The sequence below is a fragment of the Lepidochelys kempii genome, chromosome 5, assembly GCF_965140265.1.
Source record: "Lepidochelys kempii isolate rLepKem1 chromosome 5, rLepKem1.hap2, whole genome shotgun sequence".
Classification (NCBI taxonomy): domain Eukaryota; kingdom Metazoa; phylum Chordata; order Testudines; family Cheloniidae; genus Lepidochelys; species Lepidochelys kempii.
This window is the reverse complement of record NC_133260.1, coordinates 6,391,785-6,413,695: the sequence shown is the minus strand read 5'-3', so window position 1 is coordinate 6,413,695 and position 21,911 is coordinate 6,391,785. Positions and strand designations below refer to the sequence as shown.

At 45.5% G+C, this 21,911-nt stretch overlaps 1 protein-coding gene across 14 annotated transcripts in view; it reads left to right on the top strand.

Moving 5' to 3' along the window:
- Nucleotides 1-21,911, top strand: part of CELF4 (CUGBP Elav-like family member 4) — an 889,490-nt gene that overhangs the window by 812,284 nt on the left and 55,295 nt on the right. The gene's annotated exons all lie outside the window — the stretch shown is intronic.

Here is a 21,911-nt window from a genome sequence, read left to right as displayed (position 1 = left end):
GCGGCTCAGAGACAAAGGTTTGGAAGGTTGCTAGCAGATGGACATTCCGGCTGCTGGCTACAGGGGAGAAAAATCCCCAAAACAAGCGTTTGGAGAGAAGCCAGTGGGGTCGGGGGATGGGTTTGTGGCAGTGTGGTTGGTCGGGGGAGAAAGTACAAGGCCCAGGGGGAGGAAAATCAGGCAGTAGGGGAAAGAAAGGCTCTTTGGGCCAGATCACCAGCTGATGTAATGCATTAGACTGCAGGGGAGCCATGCTGATTTCTCTCTGCTAAAGATCTGACCTTCTGAGTGTAAGCCACTAAGAGAGGTCTGCTTCAAGGCCCTGCCAGCAGGCAGACGTGAGATCTGTGTTTTAATTCTCTGCAGGATCTCCCCTCCCCATCTCAAATTCTTATCATGCTGCTGTAAATGTCACACTCACTCCACTGCTGTTGTGGGGCAGAGCGGGACCCTGTCCACGTTCATCCATGTACCTCTCCTCACCAGTTCCCCTCCCTCTGAACCGCAGTTTCCCGGGGTGGTGGGTGTCTCTCGGGGTGTACTTTCTCTCTGATGTCCCCGCGCTCACCACTGGGATCTGCCATGTGGTTCCTGCCGTCCCTTGCTCTTTGCACACATGCCCTTTACGAGGTGCAATGGGGCAAATTATATTTTTTAATTGCCCTGACTCAGAGGATTCTCTGCCGGCTGCTGGTCTGGAGCCAGCTTCTGGGGGATCCCTCCATATATCAGACTTTTATTTTCTTTTGGTTTTGATGCTTCTGTCAATCTCCACACCATGTCTCCCTTGCCCGTTCCCTCCCTGGTCTCCTCCACCTTTCCCCCTCAGACAACCCTTCCAACTTCTCTTGGCCGGTTTCCCACTGGAAATCAGTGCCGTGCTGAAAGCAGTCAGCTGGCTTGGACTGACTAGCCACCGGGAGTTCTTGGCCCCAACAGCTGCTGGTCTATACAGTTCTTCCTGTCCATCCAGAGAGCATCTGAATGTGACTTTGGACAGACCACTGAGCTCCTCATAATGGGCGGGAACACAGAGTTTGTCTCAGCCAGCAATTGTTATCTTCACGCCCTTCTGCTCTCATTAACTCTTGGGCACTGAGCGTGGAGGGGCCCAGTATGAGGATTCATCTTGGGGGATTTCAAATAAGCGTTACACTTATGACTCAGTCCCAGCCCCTTCTTGTTTACAGCCCCAGTGGTGTCCTGCCCAAATGGAAGGACCATCCTACTTCTAGGTGTAAATGATAGATAACACGCTGATGGTATCCATAGCGTGGGACAGTCAAGTTGGAGCTTCTGGCAGTGAAATGGCTGTCTCCACGCTCTTCTTTATAGAGAACTAATGGACCTGGTTCTCCTCCTCCAGACAGAGGTGTAAAGCAGAGGGAACTCAGTTGATGTTAATGGAGGTGTGGCAGTGGAGTAAGGGAGATGAGAATCTGGCTCAGTGAGGTGGGAGGATCATCTGGGGGCTAGAGTGCTGGGTTCAGATTTCTCTCTGTTCTCTTCTCATCTCTAACCTGTCCTGGCCTTGTGATTTAGTCACCAATCTGTAACATGGGGATAGTCACACAACCCAAGCTCATGTGCTGGTATTCATTGATATTTATGCAGTGCTTGGAGATCCTTGGATGAAAAAGATGATAGCTGCAATATAATAGGAGGAGAATGCAAATATTTATTTACTGTATGTTGTAGAGCGGATGAAACCTAAAACAACAACCCATTTAGCAATCCACTGGGGCAGTAACCACCAAAATACTTGTGGGTAAGGAGGTTGTCCCAACCTCTAAGTAAAAAGGTCCCACGCAGGTGTTTAGTCCCCAAGTTCAGCAAAAAACAAGGAGAGAAGCTTGGTAACTTCATTTAGGCTCTCAGAACCCGATTCTCAGCTCCAGACAATGCTGGGGCCCATGGCATAAGTTAGAACATCCTCTCTGAATTGAGCTTGGCTGCCTATGTAGCTAAGGGGGCCATTCTAGTAGCCAGAGATAGCCAAAACATAGAGGGATTTTCACCATTCCCTAGGCCTTGCCCCATTGCCCCGTAACTAAAGGTTTGACAGTGGCACACAGCAATTGCATTTGGTCTGTACGACATGGGGTTCCCCCCTACATATAAGGAATTCCCAGTTTGCCAAATCTGCCAGTTTTACAGCAACGCAAAAGTACAGAGAATCAGGTCCTCAGTCTATTTGCTGCTTTCAGTGGGCCTAGAGCTGGATCACGTTTTTCATTCAACGTTTTTTTTTTTCCAACACAGCATTGCTTTTCCTACAGGAAATGTCCCATTTTGATTATATTTGATTGAAAAATTCTTGATTTTCTGACAGAACATTTCACTTTTCAGATACCAAAAGCAAAAGCAAAACAAGTCAATGTATGCATTTTGTTTTGTTTGTTTTTTTCCAACAAGAGCCCAAAATCTTTTGTAGAAAAAAATTCATCTAAGTGTTGTCATGGGAACAAAACGCACTTCCCAAACAGCTCTGCTCAGTGCTTACTTGCTGGTGGGGAAAACTGCAGCATGGAGAGTGCTGGTCAGAAACAGTTGTGAGTTGCCTTGGTACATGGTGATAAATACCTTGTACAACCCATGCTGTTCTTGCAAGATGGAGAGTTTGCTTCCGTGCTTACAGTGCTGCCAAACCCGGTGATTTATTGTGAGTCTCAGAATATTGGGTGCTTTTCTTAAAGTTCCAGCTCCTGGAGGCATGTGATTAGGAATGTCTCCACTTTCTTTTTTTAAAAATAAGTTTTTGTCCTCGTAGTTGCAGAGAAAAGCTTGAAAACATAACCACAGCAGGCATAATAAAAAAGAATTCATAAGTTATTTTTAACAGTATCATGATTGTAAGCCAACCTCTTGATTTTTGAATGTTTGGGGTTGGCAGTGCTGCTGGTCTCTGATTTGCAGTTTGCTGTTACACAGATATGGGAGTAGTGAGTATTCAGATATGATAATTAGAAATGGTTGAAAAAGGACAATTATTTTGCACAGAATTTTTTTTGTTTTTTATACTTCCTGAGAATTTTTTTTTTTTTACTTTTTCATAAAATAAGAAAACAAAACATTTTTCAAAAATTGTTTCCAGTAAAAGAAAGAACGAAAGAAAGATTAGTATTTAAAAAATCTTTTTTAGGTTAAATAAAATTTGAGTTCTTTAGATTTTTTTATGCCAAAAACTGATGTATTTTACTTAAAAATCAAACTGAAAAATTAATATTTCAATTTAATTTGCATGTTGATGTGTTGATTTATCTCCATATCTCAGCGACGCCCACTCCATGCCCTGTTTTTTACCCTGTGTTTTTACAAGCCATAGAGTGGCTGTGCAGAGGGTTTAACTTTATAGTTCAGGATGCTATTCCCAGACTCAACGTTTCTCCCATAGTATCCACTTGTATTAAATTGCAGCAGCTTTGTGCTCTTTACCATGCACCATGCAAAAACATGCCTGCACAAGTCTCAGTTGTGTTTTTCCAGCAGGACTCTAGAGTTCTATATGGGATCATTAGATCATCCATCCATCCCTTTTTAACTTGCCCTTCCATACTTCTTATGGTGCAATAGAATCATAGAATCATAGAATATCAGGGTTGGAAGGGACCCCAGGAGGTCATCTAGTCCAACCCCCTGCTCGAAGCAGGACCAATTCCCAGTTAAATCATCCCAGCCAGGGCTTTGTCAAGCCTGACCTTAAAAACCTCTAAGGAAGGAGATTCTACCACCTCCCTAGGTAACATATTCCAGTGTTTCACCACCCTCTTAGTGAAAAAGTTTTTCCTAATATCCAATCTAAACCTCCCCCATTGCAACTTGAAGCAGGCACCTTTCCCTGTGAATGAGGACGTTCTCATATCTTCACTTATAATAAAAATATGATTCTGCTGGGACCAGATCAAACAAATAATAATAGACACTCAGTGCTTATATGATAAAAATGTCGTTCCTCAATCTGGTCACAAAAATTGAAATTGAGACCAATGTTTTTTTTAAAATTGTGCATGAAAAAATATCCTGTTTTAACCAGTTTATAGAAAGGTTAAACGTATCAAAAAATCAAAATTTTGATGAAACTTTAAGAAAAAGTTTCCCAAAAAATCAACAATTTCTTTTCATTTCTCAACCAGCTCTAGTTATCCTTGCTGTAAGATCCTGCAGTATTTTTCACAAGGTTTGGCACAGAAGAGGCAAATCTGTCATCATCTCTCTGAGTAGTGTATGTATGTTGCACTCTAAAGATGCACAGTGATGCACAGGATGTAAAAGAACTGAACGAAGAGCAGACCTCCTGCCCCGAGTAGCTTAGAACTTCACAGAGCACTGGGCAGCAGGAGGGTTATACGGTGGGAGTGGATCCCGGTGATGGCTGACATGCTGCATGCAACATTAGGGTCATCAGCAGCTGCTTCTTTTTCTCAAGGGCAATTGGTGAAAATTAGTTGAGAGGCTGATCCGAGTGTTCGATGTGGGCTGGCAGAAGGGACGATGTTGGGAATAGGGAGAGGAGACAAAGTGAGAAGCAGGGAACCTGTATCAAACAAGTGAAATGCATCTCAGCAGATCAGAGGTGCGCCAGGATTTGTTCAGCCCATTGGATCTTTTTCTAAAAGCTGTGCTTTAGTTCAAAGAAGAATTAATTCCGAGAAGTCCTACGGCTTGAGTTATAGAAGAGGTCAGACTAGATGATCACAGTGAACCCTTCTGGCCTTATAATCTATGAATAAGAAACACTAGACAGCAGTTTACATCTTTTTCATAGATTCACAGAAGCTAGAGATGGACATGCCCTTAGGGTGCCTACCTGTCACCCAGAGGAATCAGAGCACAGTGTACATTCTTCAGTACTTAGGCCTGAAAGCACAAAAGGAGTTAGGTGCCCAAGTCCTTGTTTTATGCTCCTACGTTCCAGTTTCAGGACCACGGTGGTGCATAAAACTCCCACTGAAATCCTGTAGGTGCCTAAACTCAATTGCCACCTAAGTTTTTGCAGTAAAAGCTCCCTAGGTACCTATATTTCTGCTTCTGAGCTTGCACGCAGCAGCATACCTGTCGATATCCAGGGGCCTAACTCCCCCCTAAAAGCGATTCACAAACCGGGGGAAAATAGACGTTCAGCTACCTACCAGGTTGGGCCCCTCAGGTGAGGTCACACAAAACAGCTGGGGCAAATTACAGGAGAAGGAGGAAGACTTCCCTTATATAAACTTCCCTTATAAAGTTTGCAGGTGATACCAGGCAGGGAGGAATTGCAAGCGGTTTGGAGGACAGGATTAGAACTCAAAATAATCGTAACAAACTGGAGAAATGGTCTGAAATAAATAGGAGGAATTCAGTTAGGACAAATGCAAAGCACTCCACTTAGGAAGGAACAATCAACTGCACAAATGCAAAATGGGAAATGACTGCCTAGGAAGGAGTACTGCAGAAAAGGATTATGAGGTCACAGTGGATCACAAACTGAATGAGTCAACAGTGTGACGCTGTTTCAGAAAATGCAAACATCATTCTGGGATGTATTAGCAGGAGTGTTATAAGCAAGACACAAGAATTAATTCTTCCACTCTACTCCGTGCTGATAAAGCCTCATCTGGAGTTTTGGGGTTTTTTTAGTCAGGAGAGGAGACGACCGAGAGGGGCATGATAACGGTCTTCAAGTATGTAAAAGATTGTTATAAAGAGGAGTGTGATAAATTGTTCTCCTTATCCACTGAGCACAGGACAAGAAGTAATGGGCTTAAATTGCAGCAAGGGAGATTTAGGTTAGACATTAGGAAAAACTTCCTAACTGTCAGGGTAGTTAAGCACTGGAACAAATTACCTAGGGGAGGTTGTCAAATCTCTGTCATTGGAGGTTTAAAGAACAGGTTAGACAAACACCTGTCAGGGATGATCTAGATCATACTTAGTCCTGCCTCAGAGCAGGGAACTGGATTAGATGACCTACTGAGGTCACTTCCAGTTGTACATTTCTATAACATTTAGCCTAGTGGTTAGTTTACTTACTTAAGATGTGGAAGACCCCTGGTTCAAATCCTCCCTCCACCTAATCAGGAAGAAGGGATTTGAACAGGGATCTGCTATATTTCAGGTGAGTGCCTTGCCCCGGGTTATTGGGTATTCTGATGGGGGAGGGCCTCTCTCAATGTCTCCTGATGAAGCTCTTCCATTGTGGATAAATAGAGTTATTGGAGCGGGGGGGAAATGATGCTGGATCTCTCACATCAATATGCATTTTAATACAGCTAAATGTAAATGTATACATTGAGGAACAAAGACTGTAGGCCACACTTACAGGATGGGGACTCTATCCCGGGAAGCAGTACTCTGAAAAAGCTTTGGGGGTCACGTCATGGAGTGTAAGGCCAAATGGGACCAGCAGCTCACCGAGTGTGACCTCTTGCATATCACAGGCCACCAACCCCACCCAGCACCCACACACTAAACCCAACAAACAAAGGTGGCTAATCAGTCATGGTGGACAATCAGCTGAACATGAGCTCCTTGGGTGATGCTATGGGCAACAGGGCTAATGCAATCCTTGGATGTTTAAAGAGGGAAATCTCAAGTATAAGTAGATAGGTTATTTTACCTCTGTACGTGGCACTTGTGCGACCACTGCTGGAATCCTGTGTCCCACTCTGGTGCCCACAATTCAGGAAGGATGTTGATAAATTGGTGAGGTTCAGAGAAGAGCCACAAGAATGATTAAAGGATTAGAAAACAAACCTTTATAGTGATAGACTCACGGAGTTCAGTCTATTGAGCTTAACAAAGAGAAGGGTAAGGGGTGACTTGATTACAATCTCTAAGTACCTACATGGGAAACAAAATATTAGATAATGGGCACTTCAGGCTACCAGAGAAAGGTATTACATGATCCAGTGGCTGGAAGTTGAAGTTAGACAAATTCAGACTGGAAATAAGGTGTCAATTTTTTGACAGTGAGAGTAATGAACCATCGGAACAATTTACCAAGAGTCTTGAGGGGTTCTCTGTCACTGGGAATTTTAAAATTAAGATTGGATGTTTTTCTAAATGATTTGCTCTAGGAATTTATGTTCAGGGAAGTTCTATGGCCTGTGTTCTTCAGGAGATTGGACTAGATGATCATAATTGGCCATTCTAGCCTTGGAATCTCTCAGTGTGAGTGAGTGTTCTAACCACCAGGTTACACAGTCACTCTCATGTTTGTGCTGCCTTTCTCCCTCACTCTCCCTCAAAAAGTCATTTTGGCTAGAGAGAGAGAGAAAGCTCACAAAAATGAGAATCACCCTGCAGCCAATGGTGGGTAGACCATTCCCCAGGATGTGGGAGGTCCACGAAGCAGCTCCTCTGCTCCAATGACTCTTTAATTATTTATCCATGCCGTTTCAACAGGAGTGTTTGAGGGAACCCCTCATCAGACTATCCCAGAGCCCAGTGGTTAGGGTAGTCACTTGAGTAGTAGCAGAGTCCAGTTCAAATCCCTTCTCCCTCTCAGGTGGAGGGGGGACTTGAACCAAGGGTCTTCCACATCCCTGGTGAATGCCCTATGCACTGGGCTAAAAGTTTTGGGGGTGGTCCCCAGTGGCTTCCTGCAAAATTGGCATAGGCGCCAAACTCTAAAGAAGGTTCACAACTAGGAATTGCAAGCAGAGCTAGGAATTCCCACTGCCTACTTTAGGTGGCTCTCTGCCTAGCATGCTGGTATCTTTTGTGCATCCCATTCTAAGGCTCTTGCCTCTCCCCAGCCATTGCTGGGTACTGAACTCTGGCTATGTGACAAGTGATTTCCCAGGCGCCCAAAAGTTAGGCATTGTGACGCTCAGCGAAACTCCTAACACCTAAATCCTTTTGTGCATTCAGGCCTTAGTCCAGTCAATATGTGTCCATTCTCAAACGACAGGGACCTCTATTGCTTTCCCTAGGAGGTGGGTAGGGATCATTAAATAGAGCAAGATGGACTCCTCATTACAAAAGGCTTGCAGTCTAGCAAGAGAAAGGATAGTTTAGTGCTTAGCATGCTGCTCTGGGACTCAGGACAGTTGGGTTCAATGACCTTTTCTGCCAAAGACAAGGTGTGCTTCCTGGAGCAAATAATTCAGGGCTGGATTCATAAAGGGACTTAGGCATGGCAATGCCTAACTCCTGGGCATCCTGACGGCTATTGAATTCAGAGCCCTGAGTTAGGTGGCCAGGCTCCCCACACAGCCCCTGGGGAGAGTTAGGTGCCTAAGGGTATGTCTGCACTTCGAGCTGGGAGTGTAATTCCCAGGTTGAGGAGACATACCCGTGCTAGCTCTGATCAAGGCAGCGTGCTAAAATAGAATGCAGCTGTGGCAGTGGGAGGGACTAGCCACCCCAAGTACATACCCATCTCAGATGGTAGGCCTGTACATGGGCCAGTAACCCCTACCACAGCTCCACTCTATTGTTAGCACTCTAGCTCGATCAGAGCTAATGTGGGTATGTCTCCTTCTGCTGGGAATTAACTCCACAGTTCAAAGTGTAGACGTACCCGAAGAAAGGGATTCTCAGAAGGCAGAAAGCTGGGCAGGGAACTCCCTAAGGGTAAGTCTACACTTTAGTTAGACACCCATGGCTGGCCAGTGCCAACTGACTTCGGCTCGCAGGGCTCAGGCTATGGGGCTGCTCAATTGCTGTGTAGCTATTTGGACTCAGGCTACAGCCTGGGCTCTAGGATCCTGTGAGGTGGGAGAGCCCCAGAGCTCGGGCTGTAGCCTGAGCCCAAATGGCTGCACTGCAGTGAAACAGCCCCTTAGCCTGAGCCCCGCGAGCCCAAGTCAGCTGGCACAGGCCAGCCACAGGTGTCTAACTACAGAGTAAATATACCCTAAACTGGCAAGGAGTGAGGTGCAAAGGAAAGGCCCAGATCTCCAAAGGTATTTAGGTGCCTAATTCCCACTAATCTGGGCTTCTAGGCACCTGATGGGCCAGAGGGAGGCACCTATCTCTGCTCAAGACTCTCAGCCCTGAACCATCTCCTGACATTAGTGCCTGAGCCAGGTCAGCCCTTGCTTATGAAAAACCAGAGAAGGAGAGAGAGGCCCACCCCACAGCACCTCGGAGCACACTTAAGGGATCAGGCCCTGCTGGGGAGATAAGCAGGGAGATGCATCCGATGAAGTGAGCTGTAGCCCACGAAAGCTTATGCTCAAATAAATTGGTTAGTCTCTAAGGTGCCACAAGTACTCCTTTTCTTTTTGATATATGTATGTATGTGTTGTGGGGGAGAGTGTATATGAAGAGATGCTATATGTTGGTATATAGTACATACTGGCCCGACTCATAAAGTTCATTCCAGTTCCAAAGATATTATTGGTTCAAGTAGTAATTCCCCATTTTAGTATATGGAATATATAAGGATGCCCAATGTGTGTGTAGATTATAATAATTAATGTAGATAGCACCTCCACCAGTAGATGGTGCTATATCATGATTTTACTAAGCCAAAGTCTTGTATGTTATTATGTGTGTTGATCTGATCTTGGGGGTAAGCAGGAAGTTCAGTCTTGCCTTTATATACCGGAGTTGGTCCTTGCAGTGTCCCAATAAATCCCTGTGATTCTACAAGTGAGAATTACAACTGGTGGCAGTGGCTTCCAGATGTCAAAAGCATTTTTGCTTGAGAAGGAATTTACCAGTCATGCAGATGAGACCGGAATCTGTGAGCACTTGACAGACTTTAAGCAATCGCTCTCTGTGAATAAGATGGACTGATGAGGAAGCAGCACAGTACCTAGCAGTGGTTCTGGATGGTGATGCCAAAGCATTTTACCAGCAGTTTCCCAGTACAGATTGTGGGTCTTATACACAGTTGCGCAAACACTTACAGTACTGCTATGAGAGGGGATTGGCCCTTTTGAAATACCAGAAGGAATTGCAAGTCAGGAGTGGCTGAAAGGGGAACCCACGCATAGTTATTTGTGCGAATTAAGGGGACTGTTTCATAGGGTTTTCCCTGTCTGGGAGATGGCTTGAGTGAAGCAGAACCTGCAGCGCTGAATCTGGAACTATGCCATGAGAGAATCCTAGGTGAAACCTCAGTTTATAAATGCTTTACAAGTGTAGAATCATAGGACTAGAAGAGACCTCGAGAAGTCATCTAGTCCAGTCCCCTGAACTCATGGCAGGACTAAGTATTATCTAGACCATCCCTGACAAGTGTTTTTTAACCTGCTCTTAAAAATCTCCAATGATGGAGATTCCACAACCTCCCTGGGCAATTTATTCCAGTGCTTCACCACCCTGACAGTTAGGAAGTTTTTCCTAATGTCCAACCTAAACCTCCCTTGCTGCAATTTAAGCCCATTGCTTCTTGTCCTATCTTCAAAGTTTAAGAAGAACAATTTTTCTCCCTCCTCCTTGTATCAACCTTTTATGTACTTGAAAACTGTTTTCATGTCCCCTCTCAATCTTCTCTTCTCCAGACTAAACAAACCGAATTTTTTCAATCTTCCCTCATAGGTCATGTTTTCTAGACCTTTAATCATTTTTTGTTGCTCTTCTCTGGACTTTCTCCAATTTGTCCACATCTTTACTGAAATGTGGTGCCCAGTTGAGGCCTAATCAGCTTGGAGTAGAGTGGAAGAATTACTTCTCATGTCTTGCTTACAACACTCCTGCTAATGCATCCCAGAATGATGTTCGGGTTTTTTTTGCAACGTTGTTACACTGTTGACTCATATTTAGCTTGTGGTCCACTATGACCCCCATATCCCTTTTGCAGTACTCCTTCCTAAGCAGTCATTTCCCATTTTGCAGGTGTGCAACTGATTGTTCCTTCCTAAGTGGAGTACTTTGCATTTGCCCTTATTGAATTTCATCCTATTTACTTCAGACCATTGCTCCAGTTTGTCCAGATAATTTTGAATTATAATCCTATCCTCCAAAGTACTTGCAACCACTTCCAGCTTGGTATTGTCTGCAAACTTTATAAGTGTACTCTCTATGCCATTATCTCAACCATTGATGAAGATACTGAACAGCTTCATGTAGCTTCATAACCTCCTGGTGAAGGAGGGTAGTGTACTATGGACCAGGTTATATGCAGTGTTCAAAATGTGGAAGCAGAAATTGGGGTTTCCTGAAAGGTATCAGCTGTTAATTCCCAGCCTCAGGGTGATTCCTTTATACCAGATGCAGCACTTCAAAAAATGATAGCTAGTGAAGTGGCTAAAAAATTGGAGGAGACCCAAGTGCAAGTTATTCACAGGCGACCTATGGGTCAAAAGAAAGACTGTTTCCTGAGTGGGTCCCAAGCCAGATGACATTTGCAGGTGATGCTGAGAGGAGCCATCACTGAAGAAGGATTTGCCTGAGGAGAGGGAAGCCACTAGAAGTTGCTGAAGCAGTAGGGTCACAATCAGCAACTATTATAATGGCCAATGTAAAGAACTACCTGTTAATCTGGGTCTGGAGACATCGACAGCTAGAAGAATCACAATGCTGTTGGACTCAGGATCTGAGATAAGTCTGATCCATGGTGAACACCCAGTGCTGAAGAGAAGAAAGGAGAAGGGGAAGAAAATTTGTACTGCAGAAATTAAATTAGTGACTACTAATAATCAGCCACCGCTGACATCAGGAGAAATCCAGCTCCCTCTGAATTTGGGGTCTCTGCATCCTAAGAGGATTTTTTGTTGTGGTGACCAGTATTTCTAGTGCTGTTGTACTGGGAGTGGATTTCATTTGAGAGCATCACAAGAAGTCCTGGGGTGTTGTGATGGGGCGTGTGCTGGCCCATACGGGGCTATTCAAACCCCAGGGAGGCTGCAAGGAGCAGCCAATCAGGGCCGGGCTTGCCCATATTAGAAGGGCTGCAGAGCAGCTTCAGTCACTCCCTGGAGCTCGAGGAGGGAGGAGGACTGGCTGCCTGGCAGGCTGAAGGCAGCAAGCATCCTGGACATAGTGGTACTGCAGGAAGAGACCCGAGGAGCTAAAGGCAGCTCCTGGGTGGCTGCAGGGATTTGCAGGCTGAGGCCCCAAGGCAAGGGCAAAGAGGGTGCTGGGGCTCCAGAGAAATAGCCCAGGGAAATCTACTGAGGAGTCAGAGGGGGTGCCTCAAGCAGCAGCCATCTACAGGGTCCCTGGGCTGGGATGTGGAGTAGTTGGCAGGCCCGTGTTCCCTCCCTCCTGCTCGCACTCACCACTGAGGAAGTGGCTGGACTAAGGGACTGCGATATTCCCCCAGAAGGGGGGAGCATAGAGTGTGGCACAGATGGAGGACTGTGTCACTGAAGAGGACGCCGCAGTCCTGGGAGTGATATGGCTTCTAGAGTAGAAGTGACTGCGGCGAGGTGCCACCAGAAGAGGGTGCACTGGCAAGAAGAGCTCGTTCCCATGACAGCCGGCAGGAGGCGCCAGAGTGGTGAGTCGCACCCCGTCACAGGTGTCAGTAGAACACACTTTTCCCTGGACAATATTCAGATACCCTTGCAGGAGGTGAGTAGGAGGAACTGTGGACTCTGGGAAGCAATTTTTGGGGCCATAGAGGTGTCTCTACCGTGCTTTCAGGATGACAGAGATGAACTGCTCCCAGTGGTCTCTCAGAAATAAATTTATGGTGAAGCCGGGTTTTCATGCAATAATACTCCTAAGGATAAAGGACTGCTGTGGTGAACCTATAGGAGTGTTTGAAGCTACAAATATGCAGTCAGGATGCAGAATTCTGTTTCAAGCTGGACCAAAGAGGGAGTTCTAGGGTAAGACCAATTAATGTGACTGACCAGGAAGTTCAATTAGTGAAAAATCAGACCATGGGGAGAGTGTAACTGGTGTCTCAAAGTCTTTCAGAGGGACAGAGATCAAGAGCTGTGAAGCAGCCCAATCAGTAAAAGAGCTGGGAATTGACTTGACAGAAGCAGCCATAGAAGGCAATTAAAGGAAGCAATTAGAACAGCTGCTCTTCCAGGAATAATGAAGAGCTTGGCAGATCTGATGGGGTGCAACACTGGATTTTGTTTAGGCCAGAGAGTGTTCCTGTGAGGTAGCCCCCACATTGGATTCCCCTGGTGTATCAGGTCACAGTGAAAGAGAAGCTAAATTTGCATGCTGGAGGATGGCCTGACAGGTGTAACTGTGAAAAAAGCCAAACGGAGACTTGAGGGTATGCATTGACTACAGGAGACTTAATACACAGATGATTCCAGATAGCTACCCACGTCAGCACATAGCAGATGCGCTAGATAAAATGTTAGGAGGAAATTATTTTAATAGTTTTGATGTGATATCTGGATACCATCAAATTAAAGTGACACTTCACGATAAAAAAAACCCTGCCTTTGTGACACCCTATGAACTGTTTCAATTCTGCAGAATGTCTTTTGGACGCATGGGGGCACCAGGCAAGTTTCAGAGGGTAGTAAATCATTAATCCCAAATGTTGAGAGTTGAAGACATCCCCACATATTTAGATGACTTCATTTGTTTCCATAAAACACAGGAGGAACCTCTGGTAAGAGTGGAAAGGGTTCTAAAGCTTTTTAAGGAGTCAGAATTTAAACGTGCAGGAAACCAATGTCAGTTTGCAAAGAGTCGCATCACCTTCCTAGGACATACAGTCAGTGAGAATGGATTGGAGCTCCAACCTCAGGAACTGAAAGTTATAAAGGACTGGAAGGTTCCTACAGACTTGGAGGCCATAGAGTGGTTTGTAGTCCACTGCAGATTCTTCAAGAGATTTGTAAAAAATGTCGCAGAGCGGACAACGCCATTATACCAGCTAACTAAAAGCAATTTTGTCTGGACGGAAGAATACTAGAAAGCATATGAGTCACTGAAGGAGGGACTTCTTCACTATGCTTAAATTCCCAGATCTATCCCAGCCGTTCATGGTAACTGTGATGCCTCAAATGCTGCTATGAAATTTGCACTGAAACAAATTGATGAGCTTGGTAAGTGCAGACTGGTAGTTTGTGGAGCTCACAGATTAAATAAGAGGGAAACCACGTATTCGGCTGCAGACTTGGAGTGTCTGGCTATTGCGGAGGCCCTGAGGCCTATCATCCCTAGTTACTAGGGACAGAATTCACAGTGTAAACAGATCACAGTGCCGTGTCCTGACTCCTTATGAAGCACAACCCAGAAGGACACCTGGGAAAGTGGATTTGCAAATTGTCTGAACATATGTTCACCAATCACCATAAGCCTGGAAAGCAAAGTGTGGTTGTGGATGCTCTCAGCTGGGTGAGGGCAGTGAGAATAGACTCAGCCTGCTCTTGTGAGAACAACTGGCAAGAACGGTCCAAGGAACCGGAGTTATTTTCAGGGTGCCAACAGATCTACTGAAGGAGATCCAGACTGTGGAGATTCAACACAGTTCAGGAACAATTATCCATTGATCTGACTGCCAACTTGCTAGTGTATGAAGGTAACAGGATTGTCTTGCCAGCAAGATTATACAGAATGGTACTGGAGTGTCTTCATGATAACAAAGTGACAGGCCACCGGGGAAGACACTGAGCTGGGTATCTGACATATGATTTTGATTGGGCATGATTGCAGAAGTTAAGGACTGGATTTTTTACAGTCTTACCTGTCAAGAAAGGACACTGCCAGCAAGAAAAGGAAGCCCTTTAGGGGAAATGCCCCAACCAAGTAAGCCCTGGGAATTCATACAGATTGACTTGGAATGTCCACTGCCAGAAACATCGGCTACAAATCAGTATTTGACAGTAGTATATGACATTTTCTCAAAGTATGTGGTGGCACAACCATTGAAGGATAAAAGGACTGGCTACCTTGATTAAACATCTTGTGTGTGTGTGTATTATGATATACCCCTTAATTACACGATGACATGCTATTTGTTGCACATAACTCCTGCCTCCTTCAGTGGACAGACAAGGAGGTTACAATAGCAAAATGGAGAGATGGCCATGTTCTAGATCAGTGGTTCTCAAAGCCAGTCCGCTGCTTGTTCAGGGAAAGCCCCTGGCATGCTGGACTGGTTTGTTTACCTGCCGCATCCGCAGGTTCGGCCGATCGCGGCTCCCACTGGCCGCGGTTCGCTGCTCCAGGCCAATGGGGGCTGCGGGAAGCGGTGCGGGCCGAGGGATATGCTGGCCGCCCTTCCCGCAGCCCCCATTGGCCTGGAGCGGCAAACCGTGGCCAGTGGGAGCTGCGATCAGCCAAACCTGTGGACACAGCAGGTAAACAAACGGGTCCGGTGTGCCAGGGGCTTTCCCTGAACAAGCGGCAGACCGGCTTTGAGAACCACTGTTCTAGATGAAGGTTGTAGCAGCGGAGACCATGAAAAACGGATAGATTTTGGCAATATTAATGAGGAAGACATGACAATGGATGCGGATGGAGCAGCAAAGAACGCATTAGTATTTTGGGCTGTAAATTAAGACATGGACAAATGAGGAACGTATGAACTGCCATAGCAGGTCCAACCAGGGATCCATCTAGTCCAGTAGCCTGCCTCTGATAGTGGCCCGCACCAGACACTCCAGACCATAGAGGAAATACCTTCCTAATGCCTTTCTGTTAGTATTTATTTGAATTTCTGTAGTGCCTAGGAGTCCCATTCATGGCCCAAGACTCCACTGTGCTAGGCTCTGTACAAACGCAGGACAAAAAGACAGTCCCTGCCCCAAAGAAGTTAAGTATAGACTTGTGCTCTGAAATATGAGGGGTTATCTCTGTCCGTTTTTATTCTATTCTATATATCTATGGATTCAGTTATTATCCATAGGAATGGCTAATGCTGTTTTGAATCCTAAACTCAATATCCTGTGGCAATGAGTTTTGTGGGTTTAATAATGCATTGTGAAAGTTTCCTAGACTGTAAAGGGACCATTATGACCATCTAGTCTGACCCTCTGTAAAACACAGGCCTGAAAATCTCACCCAGTGATTCCTGTGAGTAGCCCATCTTGTGGTCGAACTGAAGCATATAATTTACAAAGACATTCAGTCTTCATTTGATAGAATTCATCACACCCCTTGGTAATCTGTTTCAGTGATTAGTCATCCTCATTGTTAAACATCTGCCTCTTATTTCCAATTTGAAATTTGGTGGCTTCCATTTCCACAAATTGGATCTTATTATGCCTTTGTCTGCTAGATTCAAAAGCCCCTAAGTGATGTAGGAACCTTAGTCCTCTTGTCAAAAGTGAACTCAAGTCTCATTGAAAGTCAATGAAATGTAGGCTCCAGGACCCTAAGTTGCTTTTGAAAATGGGCCTAAGACCCTTAGGTGCATTTGAAAATTTTACCGCATATCTGTACCATCTCTAGATAGGTAAAGGTCCTTTAGTTTCTCATTTTAATGCAAGTTTTCCATGCCATGAATCACCCTTGTAGCTTTTCTTTGAACCCCTTCCCTGAAGCTATGGGAGCTGATGAGATCTAATAAAGAGGAAGGAGAGGATGGGATTGCAGATGGAAATCCAATTTCTGGAGCAGGAGAGGATGATGAAGAGCTGTCAGTGGAAATATGGAAGGACCAAGCCAGCCAGGTGGGAGGCAGACCAGGAGCACACAGAATCATAGATTCCAAAAGAGGAGAGAAAGCAAAGGAGATGAGATTGATTGGCTATGTTGCAGGTGCCAGAGAAAACAAGGAGAGTAAGAACAGTGATGTGCTGCTTTGCTGTATTTAGGAAAATCACATCTGTCATTGGTGACTGGTGAGGACAGTTTTGGAAGAGTGGAGGTGGTGCACGCCAGATTGCAGGGGATCAAGGAAAGATCCAGAGGAGAAAGGAGTGGACAGCATTCTGGAAGACAAGGGAAGGCAGCAAGATGATAAAAGAGATAAGAGGGGGTGGCTCAAGAGATGCTAGAGCAGGTTTGTGAGCAGACGGAAAGTAGCCAGAGGAAAGAGATCAGTTAAAGATAAAGGAGGAAAAGGGAGTTAAAGGTGAGGACAAGAGGCGCTGGAGCCCAGGGGACAGTTTGAGGGGTGCCAAGTGCTAGTATCATATTATTTAAGAACAGGTTAGACAATCACCTGTCAGGGATGGTCTAGCTAATTCTTAGGCCTGCCCACGAGTGCAGGCGACTGGACTAGATGACCTCTCGAGGCCCCTTCCAGTCCTACGATTCTATGATTCGGTGGTTCTATTTACAAAATGTTATTGCAGTGTTGTGGGGTGGAACCAGAGCTGGAATAGCAGGGGGAGATGCAGGGCATGGCTGAAATGTATTGGCAAAGTTTCAGGGCGGGGGAATTGGAGGGGCCAGAACTGAAATAGCAGTGGGTGCAGCATATCAAGATGGGGGGTGCGGTAGCAGAACTATGTGGGGTCCCAGAACGGGGGCATTGTAGGTCAGGACTGATGCACATTGGCAGAGCCCCATGAGACCTAGGATTGGAACAACAGGGGGCAGAGCTGCATGGAAAAATCTTGCTTAGCACCTGCTCACACCGTGCCTCCACCCAGGCTCTGGGTTTGAGCAGAATCTAGCTCTGCCTGCACATACTGACAAAGGAAATTGAGAGCTGGCACAGGCAGTCCAGTCTAGGGTTAATTGCGACATCTCATCCTCCATCCCCCACTGGCTTGGGCAAATCACTTCACCTCTCCTCAGGCCCCCACAGGTGAAACGACCCCCATCATACGCGAGGCCGTTACTGGAAAGCATTCGGGAAGCAGAGTGTTGCTTGACTGCCGAGTATTATTAGCAATACTCTTATTAAGCTTATCATACTTTACCTTTAACTTGCTTTCAGATTTCATTGGTGAAGTCCCATCCCACCCCTCTCGTCCCTTCTCTCTTTAGCCCAAACCTCCTAGTGTCAGCAGACTGGGCTTTTGCTGCACCGGTGATCCAAGTTCAGGTCCTGATCAGACTCCCAGGCCAACAGGGAATCAGAGTGCCTAGGGGCAGGGACCCAATAAAGGTGGGGGCCCAGGGATCCCAACCAACCCCTGCTTTGCCACAGACTGATGCCACTACAAATTCAAGGTCCTGATCTCTCGGGTGGGAGAAGTGGGGACAGAGGTCCCAGACCCAGCTCCTCGCATCCCAAAACCCTGGGCCACCATCCCCTCATGCGGTCTCCTCCACCTCTTCTGCTACTGGGCCCCCTCTGGAAGGAGAGATGGCAGCTCGGCAAGGACACATGTGGCAAGGTGAAGGGAGGGAAAGGCAACCCCCTACACACACAGATGCCTCTCAGAATATAACACATGCATAAAGCAGGATCCCGCCAACAGGGAAATTGGGGATGCAGCTCATGCTGTGACCTCCGCTACTTGGCTGGTCACCTGGGCTCCCCTCCTTAGGAAAATTCTGGTTGTGCCCCTGCCTGTGGGCTTACATTTTTAAGCACCCCCTCCTCTGGAGCACGTTGGAGTTTGAACCTCCTGAGAATCTTCAAGCCTGATTTTCAGGGATGCTGAGCACCCCCTGCTCCAGCTGACATTAGCATGAGTTGTAAGCGACAAGCGCGTCTGCAGATCAACTTCTCAGCATATCAGGTCAGATCCCCAAAATCAAGACACCTAGAATGACAGGACACGTCTGAAAATGTTGGCCGGGGAGTCTAAGACAGCCCCGTTGAGCAAGGCGTGCCCCATGTGATGCCCTGGCCAGATGAAAGAATGTCATGGGTGCTCAGAGGAAGGGTGCCCATGGGACCTATTTTAAGGAAGGCAGTAAACAAGGTGAGGCAGGAACAGAATGCTCTGAGAGGGGCTCGAGGGCCTGCCAAAGGGGACTGAAGGGAAAGGAATGATTCTGATGTCAGAGCATGAAATGCGGGCTGCAACAGGTGACACAAGCCTGCTGAAATGTGGCACCAGCAAATTTGAAGGGAAAGATCTTGCCGGTCTGAGGTGAGGAGGATGTTTTGTCACCCACTCAAAATTTGAATGCAGCTTCCATCCCAGAGCACTAGGTTGTGGTGTACTTTGAACGCCTTCCAGTTGATAGGGAGTGGACTGTGTGAATGGGAGAGATGCACGGAAAACTTATTGCACCCCACTGACATCCACAGCCATTGCAGCTGGTCAGGGGAAGCTTCAGAAGGAGGGGGTGGTGAGGGAGAGGAGCAGTAGAAGTGTTAGGGCTGTGAGCCACTATTCATTTACAAACTATAATTAATGTGGTGTTTAGATTAATTTCTGATGCACTCTCAAAGGTGCACTGAAAGCATTTTTCCTTTATTATAATGTTGATTGCTTATTGGGGAGATAAATCTAACTGTCAGTTATGCACTGACTTACCAAAACTTTCAGACCAAGCAAGCATGTATGCACAAGGAACAGCTGTTTGCAGCTCCCCAGTTAAAGGGACAGCTCTACCTTTCCCCAATAACTCCTATTAGGGAAAATCTATACACTATAAGCCGGGACTTTTTCTTTCTTGCATAGTTTAAGAATTTATTAAAAGAGAATACACAAACAATCTGTTTCTCTTTGTCTGTTTCTGTCTCTGTCTAGACAGACAAATGATAGACATGTTAATCTATATGTAAAATCCATATACAAAATGACTGTAGCTGTCATTTATATATTTGTGTACACGCAGATACATACACAGACATATATATATATATGTATATATATATATATATACACACACATATACACACCCATACCTTAAAAATGTTTTCACTTAATATGTAATTGCACTAGATCAGTGGTTCTCAACCAGGGGTACACGTATCCCTGGGGGTATGCAGAGGTCTTCCAGGCGGTACATCAACTCATCTAGATATTTGCCTAGTTTTACAACAGGCTACATAAAAAGCACTAGCAAAGTCAGGACAAATAAAATTTCATACAGACAATGACTTGTTTATACTGCTCTATATACTATACACTGAAATGTAAGTACAATATTTGTATTCAATTGTTTCATTTTATAATTATATGGTAAAAATGAGAAAGTCAGCAATTTTCCAGTAATAATGTGCTGTGACGCTTTTGTATTTTTATATCTGATTTTTGTAAGCAAGTAGTTTTTAAGTGAGATGAAACTTGGGGGTATGCAGCACAAATCAGACTCCTGAAAGGGGTACAGTAGTCTGGATAGGTTGAGAGCCACTGCGCTAGGGGACTCATTGCCACATGGTAACTTTGGAGCCACAAGAATTCAGGGAGAGTCAAAAAGAGATTGGCCATTTATGTGGATAACAAAAATTCCAGCATTAGAACAGCTAACGTAAAAAAGAGGTTTTTCCACAGAACCCCCGTTTCATTCCGTGAAGAGGAGTGTCGGTGCTCAGTTAATGAGCAGCTATTCAATACTTGGTTTTATCCTCATTGTTCACTGTGGGGCCCTTGGCCTCATTAACTGCTCACTATTCAAACCCTGCTTTGAAGACAAAAATTTAATTTCCTCATGGACTTTCCTGTGGCCACCATCACTGCAGGATCTGATTGCTTCACGAACATTAATGAATGTATCTCCACAACACCTCTGTGAAGTGAGGGCATTTCCTCCTCCTTTTACACATGAGGAACTGAGCCACGGGGACATTAAGGTCAAAAATATCCACCAATTTTGAATGCCCAATTTTGGGTGCCTAGGGCCTCATTTTTCAGAGTCCTCAGCATCATATAGCATTTCATGTGTTCAAAGCACAGCTCCCATTGAATTCAGTTGCAGTTGTGAATGCTCAGCACGTCTGCAAATTGGACCTCAGGGCCCCAGGTTGGGGACCCAGAAAATGAGGAACTAAATGATTAGTGACAACCTGTGAAAAGTCTGGTTTAAGTGACTTATCCAGAATCACACAGGAACTCTTCCAAAGGCAAGGATAGATTCCAGTTCTCCAGGGTGACGTAGCCTTGAGACCTTCTTTTCTCTTTCTGCAGTCCCCTGCCTCATTCACTACACATCTTCCAACTTCCCACAGACCGGAGTCTCCTTCACTACACAATCCTAATTCATTCACAGAGCTGCTCTTTTGTGTGCCCTGAACGAATCAAAAATAATATGTGATAATATAATTAAACACCATATCATACTGCATACAAACAAGGGAGCTACACCTTAACTCTGGCATTTCCTGAATTTGGAGTGCTTGACTTTGCAACCTTACTGTTCTTTTAATGTAGTGTGTGTGGGGGGTGATTTCCTAGGTTTTTATAAAAGCAAACTGAAAAAAACAGAAACTCCATCATGTGGCATCCTATTGACACCTGTGGCAGGGCGGACTAGGTCTGGAGGCTCCCGGTTGGAGGCCTCATGGGCCTGCATCACCCTGCCCCAGAATAGAGCAGCGAGAAGTCCTCCAAGCACTAGAGTGGCTGCAGAGGAGCGGCCAATCAGAGGGGCTGCTGGAGCGACCAATAAGGGGGCAGAAGGGCCAGATAAAAGGCAAGCAGCAGAACAGAGACTTCAGTTACTGTGTAGAGCTCAACAAGGGAGGATTGGGTTCCTGGCTGGCTAGATGAACAGCAGGGTCATGGACGACTCACTACAGAGAGCTCACCAGACAGAACCAAGCCCAGGGAAGACTGCCAAAGATCAGATGCCTGACTGACTGGGTAGAAAAGGAGTACTTGTGGCACCTAAGAGACTAACAAATTTATTTGAGCATAAGCTTTCGTGAGCTACAGCTCACTTCATCGGATGCATTCAGTGGAAAATACAGTGGGGAGACTTATATATAAAGAGAACATGAAACAATGAGTGTTACCATACACACTGTAACCAGAGTGATCACTTAAGGTGAGCTATTACAGGGGAGGGGGGGAACCTTTTGTAGTGATAATCAAGGTGGGCCATTTCCAGCAGTTGACAAGAATGTCTGAGGAACGGGGAGGGGAGGGGAATAAACATGGGGGAAATAGTTTTACTTTGTGTAATGACCCATCCGCTCCCAGTCTTTATTCAAGCCTAAGTTAATTGTATCCAGTTTGCAAATTAATTCCAATTCAACAGTCTCTCATTGGAGTCTGGTTTTGAAGTTTTTTGTTGAAGAATTGCAACTTTTAGGT